Genomic DNA, 24,075 nt, shown 5'->3' with positions numbered 1-24,075 from the left:
GACTATGTCAATCACCGCATTCTTATCCGCAGACTCAATAGCCTTGGTTTCTCAAATGACCGCCTTGCCTGGTTCACCAACTACTTCTCAGACAGAGTTCAGTGTGTCAAATCGGAGGGCCTGTTGTCCGGACCTCTGGCAGTCTATGGGGGTGCCACAGGGTTCAATTCTCGGGCCGACTCTTTTCTCTGTATATATATCAATGATGTTGCTCTTGCTGCTGGTGATTCTCTGATCCACCTCCACGCAGACGACACCATTCTGTATACATCTGGCCCTTCTTTGGACACTGTGTTAACAAACCTCCAAACGAGCTTCAATGCCATACAACTCTCCTTCCGTGGCCTCCAACTGCTTTTAAAATGCATGCTCATCAACCGCACCTGCCCGCCCGTCCAGCATCACTACTCTGAACGGTTCTGACTTGGAATATGTGGACAACTACAAATACCTAGGTGTCTGGTTAGACTGTAAACTCTCCTTCCAGACTCACATTAAACATCTCCAATCTAAAATTAAATCTAGAATCAGCTTCCTATTTCACAACAAAGCATCCTTCACTCATGCTGCCAAACATACCCTTGTAAAACTGACTATCCTACCGATCCTTGACTTCGGCGATGTCATTTACAAAATATCCTCCAACACTCTACTCAGCAAACTGGATGTAGTCGATCACAATGCCATCTGTTTTGTCACCAAATCCCCATATACTACCCACCACTGCGACCTGTATGCTCTCATTAGCTGGCCCTCACTACATATTCGTCGCCAAACCCACTGGCTCCAGGTCATCTACAAGTCTTTGCTAGGTAAAGCCCCGCCTTAGCTCACTGATCACCATAGCGACACCCACCCGTAGCACGCGCTCCAGCAGGTATATTTCACTGGTCATCCCCAAAGCCAACACTTCCTTTGGCCGGCTTTCCTTCCAGTTCTCTGCTGCCAATGACTGGAACGAATTGCAAAAATCACTGAAGCTGGAGTCTTACATCTCCCTCTCTAACTTCAGAGCAGCTTACCGATCACTGTACCTGTACACAGCCAATCTGTAAATAGCACACCCAACTACCTCAACCCCATATTTTGCACCCCAGTATCTCTACTTGCACATCATCATCGGCACATCTATCACTCCAGTGTTAATGCTAAATTGTAATTATTCCGCCTCTATGGCCTACTTATTGCCCTACCTCCCTACTCTTCTACATTTACACACACTGTACATAGATTGCTCTATTGTGTTATTGACTGTACATTTGTTGATATGCAACTCTGTCATTGTTTTTGTCACACTGCTTTGCTTTATCTTGGCCAGGTCACAGTTGTAAATGAGAACTTGTTCTCAACTGGTCTACCTGGTTAAATAAAGGTGAAATAAATAAATTGTAAAAAAAATAAAACAGGTTTTTATTTTGACTAATCTCTAGATTGTAGAATAATAGTGAAACCATCAAAACTAGGAAATAACACATATGGAATCATGTAGTAACCAAAGAAGTTCTAAAGATTCTTCAAAGTAGCCGCCCTTTGCCTTGATGACAGCTTTGCACACACTTTGCATTCTCTCAACCAGCTTCATGTAGTAGTTACATGGAATGCATATCAATTAACAGGTGTGCCTTGATAAAAGTTCATTTGTGAAATTTCTTAATGCGTTTAAGCCAATCAGTTGTGTTGTGACAAGGTAGGGGTGGTATACAGAAGTTAGCCCTATTTGGTAAAAGACCAAGTCCATATTATGGCAAGAACAGCTAAAATAAGCAAAGAGAAACGACAGTCCATCATTACTTTAAGACATGAAGTTCAGTCAATGCAGAAATTTTCAAGATCTTTGAAAGTTTCTTCAAGTGCAGTTACAAAAATCATCAAGCACTATGATGAAACTGGCTCTCATGAGGACCACCACAGGAAAGGAAGACCCAGAGTTACCTCTGCTGCAGAGGATAAGTTCATTAGAGTTACCAGCCTCAGAAATTGCACCCCAAATAAATGCTTCAGAGTTCAAGTAACAGACACATTTCAACATCAACTGTTCAGAGGAGACTGCGTGAATCAGGCCTTCATGATCGAATTGCTGCAAAGAAACCACTACTTAAAAGGACACCAATAATAAGAAGAGACTTGCTTGGGCCAAGAAACACGACCAATGGAAATCTGTACTTTGGTCTGATGAGTCCAAATTTGAGATTTTTTGTTTCCAACCGTCTTTGTGAGACGCAGAGTAGGTGAACGGATGATCTCTGCATGTGTGGTTCCCACCGTGAAGCATGGAGGAGGTGGTGTGATGGTGTGGGGGTGCTTAGCTGGTGGCACTGTCAGTGATTTATTTAGAATTCAAGCCACTTAGTGGAACAATCATTTGTTTTTCAACAGGACAACGAGCCAACACACCTCCAGGCTGTGTAAGGGCTATTTGACCAAGAAGGAAAATGATGGAGTGCTGCATCAGGTCACCTGGCCTCTACAATCGACCTGACCTCAACCAAATTGAGATGGTTTAGGATGAGTTTGACAGCAGACTGAAGGAAAAGAAGCCAACAAGTTCTCAGCATAGGTGGGAACTCCTTCAAGACTGTTGGAAAAGCAATCCAGATGAAGCTGGTTGAGAAAATGCCAAGAATGTGCAAAGCTGTCATAAAGGCAAAAGGTGCCTACTTTGAAGAATATCAAATATAAAATATATATTGTTTAAAAAGAAATTGGTTACTGACTGAATCCATGTGTTATTTTATAGTTTATGTCTTCACTATTATTCCACAACTTAGGAAATCTTAAAAATAAATAAAAACCCTTGAATGAGTCCAAACTGTTGACAGGTACTGTACATCCAGACAACTGTGGGAAGCGTTTCACAGGGATGCTTGAGACACCTTGTAGAGTCCATGCCCCGACCAATTGAAGCTGTTCTGAGGGGAAAAGGGGGTGCAACTCAATATTACACTGAACAACAAGTGTTGGTCCCATGTTTCATGAGCTGAAATAAAAGATCCCAGAAATGTTCCATATGCACAAAAAGCTTATTTCTCAAAAATGTGTTTACATTCCTGTTAGTTCACGTTTCTCCTATGCCAAGATAATCATCCACCTGACAGGTGATTAAACAGCATTGTCATTACACAGGTGCACCTTGTGCTGGGGACAATAAAAGGCCACTCTAAAATGTGCAGTTTTGTCACAAAACACAATGCCACAGATGTCTCAAGTTGAGGGAGCAATTGGAATGCTGACTACAGGAATGTCCACTAGAGTTTTTGCCAGATAATTGTATGTTTATTTTTCTACCATAAGCTGCCTCCAATGTCATTTAAGAGAATTTGGCAGTACGTCCAACCGGGCCTCACAACCGCAGACCACGTGTAACCACACCAGCCGAGGACCTCCACATCCGGTTTCTTCACCTTCGGGATCGTCTGAAACCAACCACCTGGACAGCTGATGAAACTATGGGTTTGCACAACTGAATAATTGCTGCACAAACTGTTAAACAGTCTCAGGGAAGCTCATCTGCATGCTCGTCATCCTCACAAGGGCTTAACCGACTTCAGTGGGCAAATGGTCACCTTAGATGGCCACTGGAACGCTGGAGAAGTATGCTCTTCATGGATGAATCTGGGTTTCAACTGTACCGGGCAGATGGCAGACAGCATGTATGGTGTCGTGTGGGTGAACGGTTTGCTAATGTTAATGTTGTGAACAGAGTGCTCCATGGTGGTGGTGGGGTTATGGTATGGGCAGGCATAAGTTACGAACAACAAACACATTTGAATTTTATCGATGGCAATTTGAATGCACAGATATACAGTGACAAGATCCTGAGGCCCATTGCCGTGCCAGTCATCCGTTCGCCATCACCTCATGTTTCAGTATGATAATGCACAGCCCCAATTCCTGGAAGCTGAAAATGTCACAGTTCTTTCATGGCCTGCATACTCACCAGATATGTGAGGAGTGGGACAAGCCTAATCAACTCTATGTGAAGTAGATGTGTCACGCTGCATGAGGCAAATGGTGGTCACACCCGATACTGACTGGTTTTCTGATCCATGCCCCTACTTTTTTTGTTTGTTTTGTTATCTGTGACCAACAGATGCATATCTGTATTCCCAGTCATGTGAAATCCATAGATTAGGTCCTAATGAATGTATTTAAATTGATTGATTTCCTTATATGAACTGTAAATCAGTAAAATCTTTTAAATTGTTGCATGTTGTGTTTATATTTATATTTTTGTTCCGTATACAGTAGGATACAGAAGGTGTTNTTATATTTTTGTTCCGTATACAGTAGGATACAGAAGGTGTTCCTAATGTTTTGAACACTCAGTGCACAAACGTGTTTTGAGAAAGATATTTTTTAAACATRAAWTYATWWKKWKMWMMWWATRAWTTYAAGTWAATTTGTTCATGTAAATATCTTAAAATGTAGCTATTTTAAGGTTTGTGTCATTAGCTTTGGGGTGGGATCGCAAGACATTTAAGGGGTAAAAAAAAAGGGGTCCCAAGAAATTCTGTCGGGGGGAAAAAAATGGGGTACCCCGCTGAAAACGTTTGAATAGCACTGTATTAGATGGTTGTCTAAGATATTGAATAATAAAGTCATATACAAAAGATATACACTCAGTGGCGAGTATATTAGGTACATCCATCCACTAACAGGACGGACCCCCCCTTTAACCTCCAGAACAGCATGGAAACGTTGCTCAATTTGTATCGAGGGACCTCTCGTGTGTCAGGAAAACATTCCCCCACACCATTACACCACCAGCCTGTACCRCCAACACTAGACAGGATGGGGCCATGGACTCATGCTGTTTATGCCAAATCCTGTCATCAGCATGACACAACAGGAACTGGGATTCGTCAAACAAGGCAATGTTTTTTCCACTCCATAATTGTCCAGTGTTGGTGATCGTGTACCCACTGGAACTGCTGCTTCTGCTTCATGTTTTTAGCTGATAGGAACCCGGTGTGGTCGTCTGTAGGAGTGGAACCCGGTGTGGTCGCCTGTAGGAGTGGAACCCGGTGTGGTCGTCTGCTGCAAAAGCCCATCCGTGACAAGGATCGACTAGTTGTGGCTTCCGAGATGCCGTTCTGCACACCACTGTGGTACTACGCCGTTATTTGTCTGTTTGTGGCCCGCCTGTTAGCTTGTACGATTCTTGCCATTCTCCTTCGACCTCAACGAGCTGTTTTCAACCCACAGGGACTGCCGCTGACTGGATGTGTTTTGTTTGTTGCACCATTCACGGTAAACCCAAGACACTGTTGTGCATGAAGAGCCCAGGAGGGCGGGCGTTTCTAAAACAATGGCACCGACGATCATACCACGCTCAAAAGACGCTTAGGTCACTAGTTTTGCCCATTCTAACGTTCAACCGAACAGTAACTGAATGCCTCGATGCCTGTCTGCCTGCTTTATATAGAGTTGAAGTCGGAAGTTTACATACACCTTAGCCAAATACATTTAAACTCAGTTTTTCACAATTCCTGACATTTAATCTAAATAAAAATTCCCTGTCTTAGGTCAGTTAGGATCACCACTTTATTTTAAGAATGTGAAATGTCCAGTAATGGGCAGTCACTACCGTCATGGGGCTCTTTATACTATGTGGATAGAGACAATGGAATGTTTTCAATGTTTTGCCAACTGATTGTTAGCAATATTTGGCTTTGGGATCTCAATTAAAAAGCTCTAAAATAATTTCAAGGTCATATTTCATAACGCCCATTTAGTAAAATAAAACGTGATCATTAAAAAAAATAAAAAAAATATAAAAAAATCTACCTCAAATAGCACTAATCGCTGCAACATTCTACCCATGAAAACATAATGAATAGAACAGGGTTGGAACCTCATCATCATCTCATTCTAGTTCTGTGCTGCTTCCATCAAAGAGCGTTACATAGAATGCAGTTAGGACTGCGAAGTGCTCACATCGTGAAGTGGTTGAACTTACTTCATCTGCTTCACTATTGTACTTTTCCCAGACTCCCCAGCACCTGAAAAGAAAAAGAGAGACATCAATTACAGGAGAACTAGGCCTACATTTGTTAACCTATAACAGTTCGTTCTCTCTCTCACTCTCAGCCCCCTCCTGTACTCCCTGTTCACCTATGACTGCGTGGCCAAGCACGCCTCCAACTCAATCATCAAGTTTGTAGATGACACAACAGTAGTAGGCTTGATTGCCAACGATGATGAGACAGCATACAGGGAGGAGGTAAGGGCTCTGGGAGTGTGGTGCCTGGAAAACAACCTCTCACTCAACGTCAACAAAACAAAGGAGATGAACGTGGACTTCTGGAAACAGCAGAGGCTGTACAGCGCCTCTTCAACCTCAGGAGCTAAAGAAATTTGGCTTGTTACCTGAAATACTCACAAACTTCTACAGATGCACAATTGAAAGCATCCTGTCGGGCTGTATCACCGCCTGGTACGGCAACTGCACAGCCCGCAACCGCAGGGCTCTCCAGAGGGTGGAGCGGTCTGCCCAACGCATTACCAGGGGCAAACTACCCAACCTCCAGGACACCTACAGCACCCGATGTCACAGGAAGGCCATAAATATCATCAAGGACATCAACCACCCGAGCCACTGCCTGTTTACCATGCCATCATCCAAAATAAGAGGTCAGTACAGGTGCAGCAAAGCTGGGACCGAGAGACTCAAAAACAGCTTCTATCTTAAGGCCATCAGACTGTTAAACAACCATCACTAGCACATTAGAGGCTGCTGCCTATAGGCATAGACTAGAAATCACTGGCCACTTTAAGGAATAGAACACTAGTCACTTTAATCAAGTTTACAAATCAGGCATTACTCATCGCAAACTCAGCAAAAAAAGAAACGTCCCTTTTCAGGGCCCTATCTTTCAAAGATAATTCATAAAAATCCAAATAACTTCACAGATCTTCATTGTAAAGGGTTTAAACACTATTTCCCATGCTCGTTCAATGAACCATAAACAATTAATGAACATGCACCTGTGGAACGGTCGTTAAGACACTAACAGCTTACAGACGGTAGGCAATTAAGGTCACAGTTATGAAAAATGAGGACACTAAAGAGGCCTTTCTACGGACTCTGAAAAACACCAAAAGAAAGATGCCCAGGGTCCCTGCTCATCTACGTGAACATGCCTTAGGCATGCTGCAAGGAGGCATGAGGACTGCAGATGCGGCCAGGGCAATAAATTGCAATGTCCATACTGTGAGACAGCTAAGACAGCGCTACAGGAAGACAGGACGGACAGCTGATCGTCCTCGCAGTGGCAGACCACGTGTAACAACACCTGCACAGGATCGGTACATCTGAACATCACACCTGTGGGACAGGTACAGGATGGCAACAACAACTGCCCGAGTTACACCAGGAACGCACAATCCCTCCATCAGTGCTCAGACTGTCCACAATAGGCTGAGAGAGGCTGGACTGAGGGCTTGTAGGCCTGTTGTAAGGAAGGTCCTCATCAGACATCACCGGCAACAACGTCGCCTATGGACACAAACCCTCCGTCGCTGGACCAGACAGGACTGGCAAAAAGTGCTCTTTACTGACAAGTTGCGGTTTTGTCTCACCAGGGGTGATGGTCGGATTCACATTTATCGTCAAAGGAATGAGCATTACACCGAGGCCTGTACTCTGGAGCGGGATCGATTTGGAGGTGGAGGGTTCGTCATGGTCTGGGGCGGTGTGTCACAGCATCATCGGACTGAGCTTGTTGTCATTGCAGGCAATCTCAACGCTGTGCGTTACAGGGAAGATACCCTCCTCCCTCATGTGGTACCCTTCCTGCAGGCTCATCCATGACCCTCCAGCATGACAATGCCACCAGCCATACTGCTCGTTCTGTGAGTGATTTCCTGCAAGACAGGAATGTCAGTGTTCGGTCATGGCCAGCGAAGAGCCCGGATCTTAATCCCATTGAGCACGTCTGGGACCTGTTGGATCGGAGGGTGAGGGCTAGGGCCATTCCCCAAGAAATGTCCGGGAACTTGCAGGTGCCTTGGTGGATGAGTGGGGTAACATCTCACAGCAAGAACTGGCAAATCTGGTGCAGTCATGAGGAGATGCACTGCAGTACTTAATGCAGCTGGTGGCCACACCAGATACTGACTGTTACTTTTAATTTTGCCCTCCACTTTGTATAGGGACACATTATTCCATTTATGTTAGTCATATGTCTGTGGAACTTGTTCAGTTTATGTCTGTTGTTGAATCTTATGTTCATACAAATATTTACACATGTTAAGTTTGCTGAAAATAAACGCAGTTGACAGTGAGAGGACGTTTCTTTTTTTGCTGAGTTTATGTATATACTGTATTCTATAATATTCTACTGTATCTTAGTCTGTTACGATCTTACATCGCTAATCCATATATGTATATAGTCTTAATTCATTCCAACTTAGATTTGTGTGTTTTGGGTATATGTTGTAAAGGGTCTGAAACTTTCTGGGAAATTTCTGGAAATTTTCCATGGGAACTTAAGCCTGGGAATTTTGGGAATATTGCTTAAATTCATCCGAAAAGTTAGCTTATGACAGTGAACCTTTTTTGTGGGATACACATAAGGCAATTCTAGGCCTTGTGGCATATTTGGTTAAACTATCCCCAATTCAATGGAATTGTAACCCTCTGCATGCATAGTGCACTCTTCCATCACATGTACAGCTGATTCTCAAGATCTTGCACACTAATGAGATGCTATTGAGCCCTCACTACTACACTGTCTGAGCCAAGGACTACATGCTTTCTGGTAAGTTTTGATTACAATACTGGTTGGGGTGAATATATTTTATATGACATACATAATTTTTTTGTTAATTAGTAAATAGTAGCCTACATCAAAGTGCGTTTAATCATTTCTAACTTTTAAACAATTTCTACTAGTTTGTTTTTGCTACCATGTGGATTTTAGCTTGCTTGAGCCTGCTAACTGTGGAGTGTTAATTCACCTGTTTCCATACATGCTAACTGAGTGTTAATTCAGCCGTTTCCATCGCTGATCCATTTTAAAACATTTACTTTCCAAATTAGTTGTTTTTTTGCAAATGTTTTCTAATCTTTACAGGAAAATGCCACGGGCACTATCTGATGTGTGGAGACATTTCACTGCAGCTAAAGTAGAAGGAAAAGCTGTGTACATTTGCAAATACTGTGCCAAGTCATGTGAAGAATGCAACAAAGATGCAGAATCATCTGGCCAAGTGCATAAAGTTCCCTCAGCGCTCACAACAAGCAACCTCTGACAAAAGTCCCTCTACTTCTATTCGAGGTAAAAAATGATGAATCAGACACCTTATCGATAGCAACAGCTCATGGTCCTGGAATCAGATGTTTTTTGACTCAATGGAGGAACGTAGTCAGAGAAATGCTGATGAATGTCTTGCTCGAGCTGCGTATGCAACTGGTTCACCTCTGATGCTCACAGGCAATGTGTATTGGAAGAAATGTCTGAATGTTCTTTGCCCAGCATACACCCCTCCAACCAGACATGCTTTATCTACTCATTTGCTGGATGCAGAGTTCAGTTCAAGTGAAGGTCAAGCAAATCATAGAGAAAGCAGACTGTATTGCAATCATCTCTGATGGGTGGTCGAATGTTCGTGGGCAAGGAATAATTAACTACATCATCTCCAACCTTCAATCAGTATTCTACAAAAGCACAGACACAAGGGACAACAGACACACCAGTCTCTACATTGCAGGTGAGCTGAAGGCAGTCATCAATGACCTTGGACCACAGAAGGTATTTTCACTGGTGACACACAATGCTGTGAACATGAAGGCTGCTTGGTCTAAAGTGGAGGAGTCCTACACCCATTGGCTGTGCTGCTCATGCATTGAATCTGCTCCTCAAGGACATCATGGCACTGAAAACAATGGATACACTCTACAAGAGAGCCAAGGAAATTGTTAGGTATGTGAAGGGTCATCAAGTTATAGCAGCTATCTACCTCACCAAGCAAAGTGAGAAGAAAAAGAGCACCACATTGAAGCTGCCCAGCAACACCCGTTGGGGTGATGTTGGCATCATGTTTGTCTCCAAGAATTGGCCATATCACAGTCTGCCAATATGGACAGCCCCATCAAGAGGATCCTCCTGGATGATGTATTTTGGGGGAGAGTGCTAAGCATCCTGAACCTCCTGAAACCTATAGCAGTAGCCATTGCACAGATTGAGGGAGACAATGCCATCCTGTCTGATGTTCAGACTCTGCTTGCAGATGTAAGAGAAGAAATCAATACTGCCCTGCCCACTTCACTGTTGCTCCAAGCAGAGGAAACTGCAGTTCTGAAATACATCAAAAAGCGTGAAGACTTCTGCCTGAAGCCCAAACACGCCGCAGCGTACCTGTTGGACCCCAAGTATGCTGGCAAGAGCATCCTGTCTGGTGCAGAGCTCAACAAGGCCTATGGTGTCATCACTACCGTGTCTCGCCACCTCGGCCTGGATGAGGGCAAGGTTCTTGGCAGTCTGGCAAAGTACACTTCCAAGCAAGGGCTTTGGCATGGAGAAGCAATATGGCAGTCGTGCCAACATATCTCATCAGCCACCTGGTGGAAGGGACTTTGTGGATCTGAGGCTCTTTCCCGTTGCCTACATCATCCTCCAAATCCCACCAACATCAGCCGCCTCAGAGCGCAACTGGTCCTTGTTTGGGAACACACACACCAAAGCACGCAACTGGCTGACCAATACAAAAGGTTGAAAAATTGGTGGCCATCCGGGCAAATGAGGCTTTTTGAGCCTGACAACGAGCCATCCTCAACAAGGTTGGAAAGTGACAGTGAAGATGAGGCCTCAGAGTCTGATGTTCAAGAGGTGGACCATGAGGAGGTCCAGGGAGAAGACATGGAAGCCTGAGAGGAAGACAACCAAAGCTTTAGTTTCTAGACTATAATTTTACATAGTTGAGAACGTTTTTGGGAGATGCGATGGATCATTGGGGATAATTTAATTTATTTTGTTGTTCAGTGAAATCCTCCCATGTGAAGAGTCAACTCATTTAATTAAAGTTCAATTCCTAACTAAAATGTTTTTATGTCTATTGGAAGGATTTAATAATTTGTAATTATGTCTACTTATGATAAGGTAAAATGTTTATGTTTCTGTCTCCATATGATATGGTAAATATATCCAATGCAAAAAACATCTACATTTAAATGGTATTCATATTAATTNGATAAGGTAAAATGTTTATGTTTCTGTCTCCATATGATATGGTAAATATATCCAATGCAAAAAACATCTACATTTAAATGGTATTCATATTAATTTGCATATATTTCCATAAAAAGTCCCATATATTCCCGTTAATTCCCATATATTCCCACGGAAAGTTCCCACCTCTTAAATATTCCCCAAAATGTGCAACCCTGGGTATATGTTGTGTAATTTGTTATTACTGCACTGTCGGAGCATATTACTGCACTGTCGGAGCTAGAAGCACAAGCATTTCGCTACACTCGCAATAACATCTGCTAATCACGTGTATGTGACCAATACAACTTGATTTGATTTTTGGCATGGCAAACATATGTTAACATTGCCAAAGCAAGTGAAGTAGATAATAAACAAAAGAGAACTAAACAATACAAATTAACATTAAACATTAAAAACTCACAAAAGTTCCAAAAGAATAAAGACATTTCAAATGTCATTATGTGCAAATAGTTAAAGTACAAAAATAAATAAACATAAATATGGGTTGTATTTACAATGGTGTTTGTTCTTCACTGGTTGCCCTTTTTCTTGTTGCAACAGGTCACAGGTCTTGCAGCTGTGACGCCACACTGGTATTTCACCCAGTAGATATCGGAGTTTATCAAAATTGGGTTTGTTTTCGAATTCTTTGTGGATCTGTGTAATCTGAGGGAAATATGTGTTTATATGGTCATACATTTGGCAGGAGGTTAGGAAGTGCAGCTCAGTTTCAACCTCATGTCTCTCCCTCCCTCTCTGATGGTAGCGTGCTGTCTGTCTCTCTCCCTCTCTGACAGGAGCGTGGTCTGTCTCTCTCTCTCCCTCTCTGATGGGAGCGTGCTGTCTGTCTCTCTCCCTCCCTCTCTGATGGGAGCGTGCTGTCTCTCTCCCTCCCTCTCTGATGGGAGCGTGCTGTCTCTCTCCCTCCCTCTCTGATGGGAGCGTGCTGTCTGTGCTCTCCCTCCTCTCTCTGATGAGCGTGCCTGTCTGTTCTCTCTCTCTACCTCCTTCTCGGATCGAGTCTGCTGTCGTCTCTCTCTCTCCCTCCCTTCTTGTGAGCGTGCTGTCTGTCTCTCTCCTCTCCCTCCCTCTCTGATGGGAGCGTGCTGTCTCTCTCCCTTCCCTCTCTGATGGGAGCGTGGCTGTCTCTCTCCCTCCCCTCTGATGGAGCGTCTGTGCTGTCTCTCCCTCCTCTCCCTCCCTCTCTGATGGAGCGTGCTGTCTGTTCTCTCCCTCCCTCTCTGATGGGAGCGTGCTGTCTGTCTCTCTCTCTCCCTCCCTCTCGATGGAGCGTGCTGTCCTTCCTCTCTCCCTCCCTCTCTGATGGAGCGTGCTGTCTGTCTCTCTCTCTCCCTCCCTCTCTGATGGGAGCGTGCTGTCTTCTCTCTCTCTCCCTCCCTCTCTGATGGGAGCGTGCGTCTGTCTCTCTCTCTCCCTCTCCTCTCTGATGGGAGCGTGCTGTCTGTCTCTCTCTCTCCCCCCTTCTGAGGAGCGTGCTGTCTGTCTCTCTCTCTCCCTCCCTCTCTGATGGGAGCGTGCTGTCTGTCTCTCTCCCTCCCTCTCTGATGGGAGCGTCTGTCTGTCTCTCTCCCTCCCTCTGATGGAGCGTGCTGTCTGTCTCTCCTCTCCCTCCCTCTCTGGATGCGAGCGTGCTGTCTGTCTCTCTCTCCTCCTCTCTGATGGAGCGTGCTGCTGTCTCCCTCCCCTCTGATGGAGCTGCTGTCTCTCTCCCTCCCTCTCTGATGGAGCGTGCTGTCTGTCTCTCTCCCTCCCTCTCTGATGGAGCGTGCTGTCTGTCTCTCTCCCTCCCTATCTGATGGAGCGTCTCTCTCTCCCCTCCCTCTCTGATGGAGCGTGCTGTCTCTCTCTCCTCCCTCTCTGATGGGAGCTGCTGTCTCTCTCCCTCCCTCTCTGATGGGACGTGCTGTCTGTCTCTCCCTCCCTATCTGACGGAAGCCGTGCTGTCGTCTCTCTCTCTCCCTCCCTCTCTGACGGGAGCGTGCTGTCTGTCTCTCTCTCCCTCCCTCTCTGACGGGAGCGTGCTGTCTGTCTCTCTCTCTCCCTCCCTGATGGGACCGTGCTGTCTGTCTCTCTCTCTCTCTCTGATGGGAGCGTGCTGTCTGTCTCTCTCTCTCTCTCTCTGATAGGAGTATGTGTCTCTCTCCCTCTCTGATTGGAGCGTGCTGTGTGTCTATTTTAAGACTTCTGAAGAGAGATTAAATACAGATGAAAGGTGATGCTGTTATCAACCTGTCTGGGTGCTCTGTACATGGAAATCCTATTCAAATCACATTCTAATTCTTAATTAAGTGGTTCTGCACAGCCAAGGTGATGGGAGGAGGGAGGGTCCTGTGAAGCACAGCCAATGAGCTCAATGTGATGATGTTTTAGCATAACTTTTTACTGGACAGAAAAATTGCAATAGTCCAAGAATCATTTGTTTTAGGTTAATCTACATTTTCATATATGGACACTGAGCTGGTGTTTATATGACAAATAAATGTATATAAAAACAACAGCGAGATGGTGAAATCTCTTTTCGCAGCGGTTTGTGTTAAAGCAGAATGAGGGCGTATCATCTAGCAGAGATACGGACGGTGTATTTGATGCCACCAGCTGGGCAGAGATGTGTGCTTCTAGGAGGAGAAGGTAGCTTCTGCCTGTGAAATCAGACTCTCTCTCATTGGGCCATATTTATAGCGCAGTGTGTGTGGCCTATAGGAAAGAACACAGGCTACTAAGAATCATATAGAATAATCCTTATAGACAGTACTATAGTATGATGCAGCCTGGGATGTGAGAGTGCAGTAAAGTTGCCAGGCACTAAGGGAAAGGTTGGGTAGTGTCAGTTAGATGTCAACGGGGCCATCCCTTAAAAGAGGAGCCAGAAGAGGAGACTTTCTGTACACTAGGGCAGGGACCATACCGGTATCGCAGCAAGGAAACTAAACACAAAGACGATTTAACTTCTTTAAGAATACAACCTTAATGTTGGAAACAACCCATCATTATGTTGTCATTCAGAGTCACGTATTTATTTTCCAAGCTATAAGCAATGTTTTACATTCTACAGGTTTTTAAAAAGGACCAAAGAGTTTGGTCTGCTTTGTGTTTTCATTTTTGCCATGGAATAAAAAATAACAGTATAAATAAATGGTAATGCTGGTTTCATCCTGGTCCTACAGTTTAATAGGAATGTCTTAACGAATATCACTTCACTGAGGTAGTATAGGATTTAACAATACATGTGAGGTTTATTTGCTTTAACCTTTATTAAATTGATTTAAAAATATGGAACAAAAAACACACATCACGACAAGAGAGACACCATTAGTGTAGTACTCCAATATTTTATCCCTTCCATCAACAACAGTAAAATATCGAGCCAAGAATATCATTTATGAAAGGAAATGTGTTTTTTTTCCTCCATTCATTGCCACACAAGAGACAATCCCAGACATCATGTTGTACTGTATGGGCGTTACAGAGTACAGAGAGGACACAAAAACAACTCAACCATATTATTGAAGGTCTGTTTGAAATGTAAACAAACCCTGATAGAGGAAACATACAGTAGAACTATATTGACACGAGAATTAGCTGTCCGGGTCCCCTACCGTAGAACTAACTATATTGACAGCGAGGATTAGCTGTCCGGGTCCACTACCGTAGAACTAACTATATTGACACGAGATTAGCCTGTCGCGGTCCACTACCGTAGAACTAACTATATTGACACGAGATTAGCTGTCCGGGTCCCTACCGTAGAACTAACTATATTGACACGAGAATTAGCTGTCCGGTCCACTACCGTAGAACTAACTATATTGACACGAGATTAGCTGTCCGGGTCCCCTACGTAGAACTAACTATATTGACACGAGAATTAGCTGTCCGGGTCCCCTACCGTAGAACTAACTATATTGACACGAGAATTAGCTGTCCGGGTCCCCTACCGTAGAACTAACTATATTGACACGAGAATTAGCTGTCCGGGTCCACTACCGTAGAACTAACTATATTGACACGAGAATTAGCTGTCCGGGTCCCTACCGTAGAAACTAATTATTGACACGAGAGATTAGCTGTCCGGGTCCACTACCGTAGAACTAACTATATTGACACGAGATTAGCTGTCCGGGTCCCCTACCGTAGAACTAACTATATTGACACGAGGATTAGCTGTCCGGGTCCCTACCGTAGAACTAACTTTATTGACACGAGGATTAGCTGTCCGAGTCCACTAGAGAGCTGTGCGTTGTCGGCAGAGAGAGCTGTGCGGTTTGGTCGGCAGAGAGAGCTGTGCGGTTGTCGGCAGAGAGAGCTGTGGCGGTTGGTCGGCCGAGAGAGCTGTGCGGTTGTCGGCAGAGAGAGCTGTGCGGTTGGTCGCAGAGAGAGCTGTGCGGCTTGCTCGGCAGAGAGAGCTGTGCGGTTGGTCGGCAACGAGAGCTGTGGCGGTTGGTCGGCAACGAGAGCTGTGCGGTTGCTCGCAACGAGAGCTGTGGCGGTTGGTCGGCAACGAGAGCTGTGCGGTTGGTCGGCAACGAGAGCTGTGCGGTTAGTCAGTGCTAGTGTTGAATGGTGGGAACCCAGTTACCGAGATTTACCATCCAAACCACTCCCTTTCACGGGATAATAACTGCGAGAAACCGGTAAATTATAATACATTATTTATATGACCAGCATGGCGTGAAATGGAATTTAAATTATATGCAATGTCTAAATCTGTCTTCTCTATGGCCTCTGCGTGATGAATCATTAACGCTCAGGGTGGGGACAGACAGCCCATCTCAGATTGGAGCACAGTTCACAATGCATGTAGACATAACATCTCATCATAGTAACTTTTTTTTATTCTTCTTGTGACAGGTCTACATTTGCTGCACCATAGTCTAAATGGTCCAAACACACAAAGACAGTCGTGAAGAGGGCACAAAAACACCTTGTCCCCCTCAGGAGACTTGCCAAGATTTGGCATGGTTCCTCAGATCCTCAAAAAGTTCTACAGCTGCACCATCGAGAACATCCTGACCGGTTGCATCACCGCCTGGTATGGCAACTGCTCGGCATCTGACTGTAAGGCGCTACAGAGGGTAGTGCGTACGGCCCAGTACATCACCTGAGCCAAGCTCCTGACATCCGGACCTATATTCTAGGCGGTGTCAGAGGAAGGCCCAAAAAATGGTCAAAGACTCCAGTCAGCCAAGTCATAGACTGTTCTCTCTGCTACCGCATGGCAAGCGGTACCGGAGCGCCAAGTCTAGGACCAAAAGGCTCCTTAACAGCTTCTACCCCCAAGCCATAAGACTGATGAACAATGAATCAATTGGCCACCCGGACTACTTACGTTGACACCCCTCCTTTGTTTTTACACTGCTGCTACTCGCTGTTTACTATCTACGCAGTCACTTTACAAATTACCTCAACAGGTACCCCCGCACATTGACTCGGTACCGGTACCCCTGAAAAATCCTCGTTACTGTTATGTAATTTTCTTTGCGTTAGGATATCACACTAGAATTTTGGATCAAAGCTCTAACCAAATCCAGACATATGCCTATTTATATGCTTTATAATGCTTTTGAATGACACTTCCGGTTTTGGCAGGAAATACCAGGTTACCCGGAAGAAGTGATTTATTCTCGGGATGGAACATGTGTAAAGCACTGGGATAATATTCAACCCTAGTTAGTAGAGAGAGCTGTGTGGTTGGTCAGTAGAAAGAGCTCCAAATAAAATGAAAAAGTTTACACTAGATGTGTGTAGTAGGCCTATTTAACCCCTAACTGCATTGTGCCTAGACTGTAACCATAGACGGTACTGTATAACGTTTCACACTATTTAATAAACAGACAAGTCGTTCTCTCATATGGGATCTAGTGTGATAACCTAGCTCTATTTCTAGTATAATGGCTCCAATTGGCAACAACATGTTTCTTCTTGACATGTCTTCCTTAGCAGGTATTTTGTATTTATTTAACTAGGCACGTCAGTTAAGAACAAATTCTTATTTACAATGACGGCCTAGGAACAGTGGGTTAACTGCCTTGTTCAGGGGCAGAATGACATTTTTTTACCTTGTCAGCTCGGGGATTCGATCTAGCAACCTTTCGGTTACTGGTCCATATCCTAGATATATTTCTACTATTATGGCTCCATTGGCAACAACATGTTTCTTCTTGACATCATGTCTTCCTTAGCAGGTATTATGTTTTGAAGATGAAAGTAAAACTTGTCATCTGTTTACCTGATCCAGGGCAGACCGTAAAGGTATAAAAATAACTGCTCCCTCTCTCCCCCCCACTGTCATGGCACATTCTATGCAAAATCTCACTAGACCACAAAACAATTAAACACCTGATTCATGGTAGGAATTTGTTTATCCTTACCACAACTCCATCACAATGAACAGAAGTATTGTCTTTAGTCTGTCACCATATTTTACATCTTTGTAGTCTACTACATTAATCCACTTCCATTGAGTGGAGGCGTTTGTTGACATTCTCAAGTGGTATCTCTAAGAGGGTCTACAGCAGTGAGGGGAGTCAGGGGATGACGGAACTACGGAACGCCATTTGGGTCATTTGCGTGTCAAAAAAAAAGATGCATCAAACAGGGTTATTTGATGTGTGTCAAATGAGCTTGTTGACCAATTAGGACCCGAATATGACTGTACTTCACATAATAATTTAAACACGTTCATACATTTTGTACGTAGTTATTACCACGACTCGTATTTCATATGTCACAGTGATTCAGCGATATGTATGCTATGATGCTGATAGAGTTGTCTCGCTCACCTGCCGCACTTCCCCAAACTCGGATGGTGCCGTTCATAAAAATAAAAATAAATTGCTAGCTGATGCATGCAAATAATGTTCTTCCCCAAAAACATAGCAAAACGACAATCTGTTATAGTAGTTATATAAATCTAAAATACCCCTAATTTATAGAACAGTTCTTATTTAATTAATGATGGTAGGACTCACCTATGTGAAGCTAGACACAATACGGATTAGCCACAATAGTGGAATTTGCGGTTCGCCTTCAAAATAAAAGTCTCTCATTGAAAGTGATGCAAATGAATACAAATAGTGCCACGATGGAATAGATCATGCTAAACGAGTTTGGGATGTTGTTATAGAAATTCCAAAAATACAATAATGTTAAATTGACATATTAGACTTTATAATTGCAATGGGGGCATACTTATTTCACTGTACTGCCTTACCTGCAAATGGTTAATGATGGCGTCGATGGGTAAAGCTGCCGTTTTTTCGGCCCTTAACCAATCATGCTATTTTGTTTGTTTTGTCGCGTTGTTCGTAACTTGTTTTGAAAATAATGTTAATGCTACCATCTCCTATGACCGAAAAGAGCTTCTAAACATCAGAACTGGGATTGCTCACCTCAAACTGGACAAAGAGATTTTCTTCAATGAGTCGGACACGAGGGATATACTGGGAAAAGAATTCTAGACCACCTCTACTCCACACACACAGAGACGTACAAAGCTCTCCCTCGCCCTCCATTTGGCAAATCTGACCATAACTCTATAATCCTGATTCCTGCTTACAAGCAAAAAATTAAAGCAGGAAGCGCCAGTGACTCGGTCTATAAAAAAGTGGTCAGATGAAGCAGATGCTAAACTACAAGACTGTTTTGCTAGCACAGAATGGAATATGTTCCGGGATTCTTCCGATGGCATTGAGGAGTCACTGGCTTCATCAATTTTATTTATTTATTTTTATTTTACCGTTATTTTACCAGGTAAGTTGACTGAGAACACGTTCTCATTTGCAGCAACGACCTGGGGAATAGTTACAGGGGAGAGGAGGGGGATGAATGAGCCAATTGTAAACTGGGGATTATTAGGTGACCGTGATGGTAGAGGGCCAGATTGGGAATTTAGCCAGGACACCGGGGTTAACACCCCTACTCTTACGATAAGTGCCATGGGATCTTTAATGACCTCAGAGAGTCAGGACACCCATTTATCGTCCCATCCGAAAGACRGCACCCTACACAGAGCAGTGTCCCCAATCACTGCCCTGGGGCATTGGGAWCTTTGTTTAGACCAGAGGAAAGAGTGCCTCCTACTGGCCCTCCAACACCACTTCCAGCAGCACCTGGTCTCCCATCCAGGGACTGACCAGGACCAACCCTGCTTAGCTTCAGAAGCAAGAGGACGTCGTCCCCACAGTGACTGTACGTACATACCTCAACCAGAAGCCATGGATTACAGGCACAATTCACACTGAGCTAAAGGGTAGAGCTGTCGCTTTCAAGGAGCTGGACTCTAACCAGGGAGCTTATAAGAAATCCCGCTATGCCCTCCGACGAACCATCAGACAGGCAAAGCATCAATACAGGACTAAGATTGAATCGCACTACACCGGCTCTGACGCTCGTCGGATGTGGCAGGGCTTGCAAACTATTACAGACTACAAAGGGAAGCAGAGCCGAGAGCTGCCCAATGACACGAGCCTACGGGACGAGCTAAATAACTTCTATGCCCGCTTCGAGGCAAGTAACACTGAAACATGCATGAGAGCACCAACTGTTCCGGATGACTGTGTGATCACGCTCTCCACAGCCGATGTGAGTAAGACCTTTAAACAGGTCAACATTCACAAGGCCTCTAAGCCAGACGGATTACCAGGACATGTACTCCGAGCATGCGCTGACCAACTGGCAAGTTTCTTCACTGATATTTTTTACCTCTCCCTGACTGAGTCCGGAATATCTAAATGTTTCAAGAGACCACCATAATCCCTGTGCCCAAGAAAGCGAAGGTAACCTGCCTAAATGACTACCGCCCCGTAGCTCTCACGTGGGTAGCCATGAAGTGCTTTGAAAGGCCGGTCACAACCCCATCATCCCGGAAACCCTAAACCCACTCTAATTTGCATACCACCCCAACAGATCCACAGATGACGCAATAACACTCCACACTGCCCTTTCCCACCTGGACAAAAGGAACACCTATGTGAGAATGCTGTTCACTGACTACTGCTCAGCGCTCAACATCTTAGTGCCCACAAAGCTCATCACTAAGCTAAGGACCCTGGGACTAAACACCTCCCTCTGCAACTGGATACTGGGTCGCCCCCGTCAGGAGGGGCGGCAGGTAGCCTAGTGGTTAGATCGTTGGGCTTGTCAGTTCGAATCCCCGAGCTGACAAGGTAAAAATCTGTCGTTCTGCCTCTGATTCAGAGGGGTTGGGTTAAATGTGGAAGACACATTTCAGTTGAAGGCATTCAGTTTTACAACTGACTAGGTGTCTCCACTTTCCCAGGTGGTAAGGGTAGGCAACAACACATCTGCCACGCTGATCCTCAACATAGGGCCGCTCAGCTGTGCGTGCTTAGTCCCCTCCTGTACTCCCCGTTTACCCACGACTGCGTGGCCAAGCACAACTCCAACACAATCATTAAGTTTGCTGACGATACAAGGCCTGATCACTGACAACAATGAGAAGGCCTATAGGGAAGAGGTCAGAGACCTGGCAGTGTGGTGCCAGGACAACAACCTCTCCCTCAAAGTGAGCAAGACAAAGGAGCCGATCGTGGACTACAGGAAAAGGAGGCCCGAACAGGCCCCCATTAACATCGATGGGGCTGTAGTGGAGCGGATCAAGAGTTTCAAGTTCCTTGGTGTCCACATCACCAACAACTATCATAGTCCATACACACCAAGACAGCTGTGAACAGGGCACGGCAACACCTTTTCCCTCTCAGGAGACTGGCATGGTTCCCCAGATCCTAAAAAAGTTATACAGCTGCACCATCGAGAGCATCCTGACAGGTTGCATAACCACCTGGCATGGCAACTGCTCGGGATCCGGCCGTAAGGCGCTACAGAGGGTAGTGCGTATGGCCTAGTACATCACTGGGGTCAAGCTTCCTGACATCCAGGGCCTATATACTAGGCAGTGTCAGAAGGCCCCAAAAATGTGTCAAAGACTCCAGTCAACCAAGTCATAGACTGTTCTCTCTACTACCGCACGGCAAGCGGTACCGGAGCGCCAAGTCTAGGTCCAAAAGGCTCATTAACAGCTTCTATCCCCAAGCCATAAGACTGCTGAACAATTAATCAAATGGCCATTCAGACTATTTACATTGACCCCCTCTTTGTTTTTACACTGCTGCTACTCGCTGTTTATTATCTTTGCATAGTACCTTCACCCCTACCTACATGTACATATTACCTCAACTAACCTGTACCCCCACACATTGACTCGGTACCGGTACCCCCTGTATAAAGCCTCTGTATTGTTATTTTATTGTTACTTTTTACCTTCGTTTATTTAGTAAAACTTTTTTTTTACTCTGTTTCTTGAACTGCATTGTTGGTTAAGGGCTTGTAAGTAAGCATTTCACGGTAAGGTCTACCCCGGTTGTATTCGGCGCATGTGACAAATAACATTTGATTTGATTCCACCAATAGTAACCATTTGCGTCACTTTCAAATAAGGACCTCTATTTTGAAGGCGAACAGCAAATTCCACTATTGTGGCTGCCTTCACAACACATAACCCGGTCCGGTCAAGCGTCACTGAAGCTAGCTGGATGCTTATAACGTTAGCTTTGAGCAACAGGGTTTAGTAGGTGGCTAGCTAGATATTTTCATGAACTGAAGTTCGATTTCTATATGAGAACAACAGGTGGCTACTTAGCTAATACTTACATGTATTCCTAAATATTTCCTAACAATATTGAACATGCCTGCGGTTAATACTGGTATTTGTTTTCAGGCTGCTTGCATTGGTGCTAGGACGGTACCACGCTAAAGCTAGCTAACTACCCCAGATATGTCTAATAACATCTGTATCAACGATATTTGCAAACATTTTTGATCCTGCTCTTATTTCAAATCCTCACATAGACGTTTTCCCATTCGGTCGAACAAATAATACCTTATTACCAACGCAGTATTGTAAACATATCATGGCCGGTGTTTGCACTTTTTGTTGTACAACTTTGACAGTGCTATTGGTCGTAGTGGTGGCGCTTGGCTTGTACATTCAAATTCAGCACACACAACATTCTATAATATAATTGTGTTCTTTGACGTGTCAAATTAAAAGTTTATTTAACGGGTCAAATACTTTCTTCTTTTTTTTTTAAGTCTCTTTTTTTGACACGCAAAGACCCACACGGCGTTCCAAAGGAAACTGCCAAGAGCGTTATTTACAATTGATACAAACACAGCAGCATGTCTTAGCTTAGGCAATGGTCATTATACAACATCTGTATTTAACAGTCTGTGTGTGTGTTAGTTTTAGGATTAGCAATGCCAATAAAGACTAGAGCCTAATCAATAGAAAACAAGTGAATATAGGGCTACATAAGAGTTTATCGAACAAGTGGAGAAAGATCCTCAGCTACATCTAATTCAGATGTCACCTAAAGTAAATAATGTTGCAAGAAGTAATCAACAGAGATCAGATCACACGAAAGCAAGCAAAGAAAGCTCAAATTAACCAACGTAGCAACAAGTGATGTCTAGTTACAATTCCAACACTGTTTTGTGAAAGAACAAACAAAGCATTTTCTCCCTGTAGATTCTGGTGCTATATTGTCACTCCTTTTAAGTAGGAGAAATAAAAGTTTTCCAACAATGTAACAAAAGCTATGACTTACCAAGTAGCAGAAGTTTAACTTCCCTGGACGCTTTGTCTCTGTCTTCTCGTAGGTTCCGATCAATCATTTTACTCCTTTCCATCGCTGCTTTGTCCTCTTGGCTGATCGTGCAACCCATTTTCTGCCACTTACTTGAGGTTTCTTCAAGATCTGGTTTGAATGGCAGCTACCGTTCATAAATTGTTGGGGAGGGAATACAAAACGTTCGGTGCTTTCAAGATAATTTTCGCCCAGGCAGAAAGACAAAAAAAGGCGTTGGCACTCCTCTTGTCTCGACAACAAACAGACAGAGATGCTGGTAAACTCACGCCAGCAAACCAAGTGTGGTTTAGCACTGAAAGACACTTTGCAATCAATTTCTACCAACAACAAAAAAAGTCGAGCCTTCAATCTAGGCTCGTTTACAAAGAAAGTAGCTACGCAATATTACTTTTCTATTATAAATGTTTCCGCAGACCTCCAATTATTTTTTTATTTTTTGAAAAAGCTATTAACTAGCTCTTATTAAAACTCAAAGCTACCGAGTAATTGGGGCATAGAATATCCATCTAACTATCAATTCTTCTTTATTTTGCTTGTTGTTGCATGAATGCACGTGTAAAATACGCATCTGAACTGTCATGCACGTCACCACACGCTGGAACGCAAAGAAAAAATAAAATCTATGTTTTGTGGATCGATGGGAAATGTAGTCTAAACTCACAGTACATTTGCTATTGCTTCTCTGAAATGTAAATAACATCGGCCTAAATTCTTCAACTCTCATTAGCATATGCTCAGAAGAGCTTAATGCTCACTATTGAAAAATATTTTTGCAGCAATCCGGATGCCTCTATTTGAGGGAATACTAAAAATAATTTCGTTTTGGGGGGGGCAGAGGAACTTTTTCTTTGGAATGAGCGCCCACCAGTGGAATTATATCAGAGGCAGCTCAGATTTATGAGAGAGCACATCGGCATGCCGTAAACATGATGACGGGTATCTTCCTACATGACCAGTCACAAGTTTGGACACACCGACTCTACGTTGTAGAATAACAGTGAAGACATCCAAACTATGAAATAACACATTTGGAATCATGTAGTAACCAACAAAGTGTTAAACAATTCAAAATATATTTTACACTTGAGATTCTTCAAAGCAGCCACAGTTTTGCACACTCTTGGCATTTTCTCAACCAGCTTCATGAGGTATTCACCTGGAATGCATGTCAATTA

At 44.0% G+C, this 24,075-nt stretch overlaps 1 pseudogene; it reads right to left on the bottom strand.

Moving 5' to 3' along the window:
* The window catches only part of LOC112069070 (guanine nucleotide-binding protein G(i) subunit alpha-3-like), a 76,665-nt pseudogene extending 53,191 nt beyond the window's left edge, over positions 1–23,474 (bottom strand).
* Between the last annotated feature and the right edge of the window lie 601 nt (positions 23,475–24,075).

Source organism: Salvelinus sp. IW2-2015, unplaced genomic scaffold (genome assembly GCF_002910315.2).
Source record: "Salvelinus sp. IW2-2015 unplaced genomic scaffold, ASM291031v2 Un_scaffold890, whole genome shotgun sequence".
Classification (NCBI taxonomy): Eukaryota; Metazoa; Chordata; class Actinopteri; order Salmoniformes; family Salmonidae; genus Salvelinus; species Salvelinus sp. IW2-2015.
Note: the sequence above shows the minus strand (reverse complement) of the source record. Positions and strands in the feature narration are given on the sequence as shown.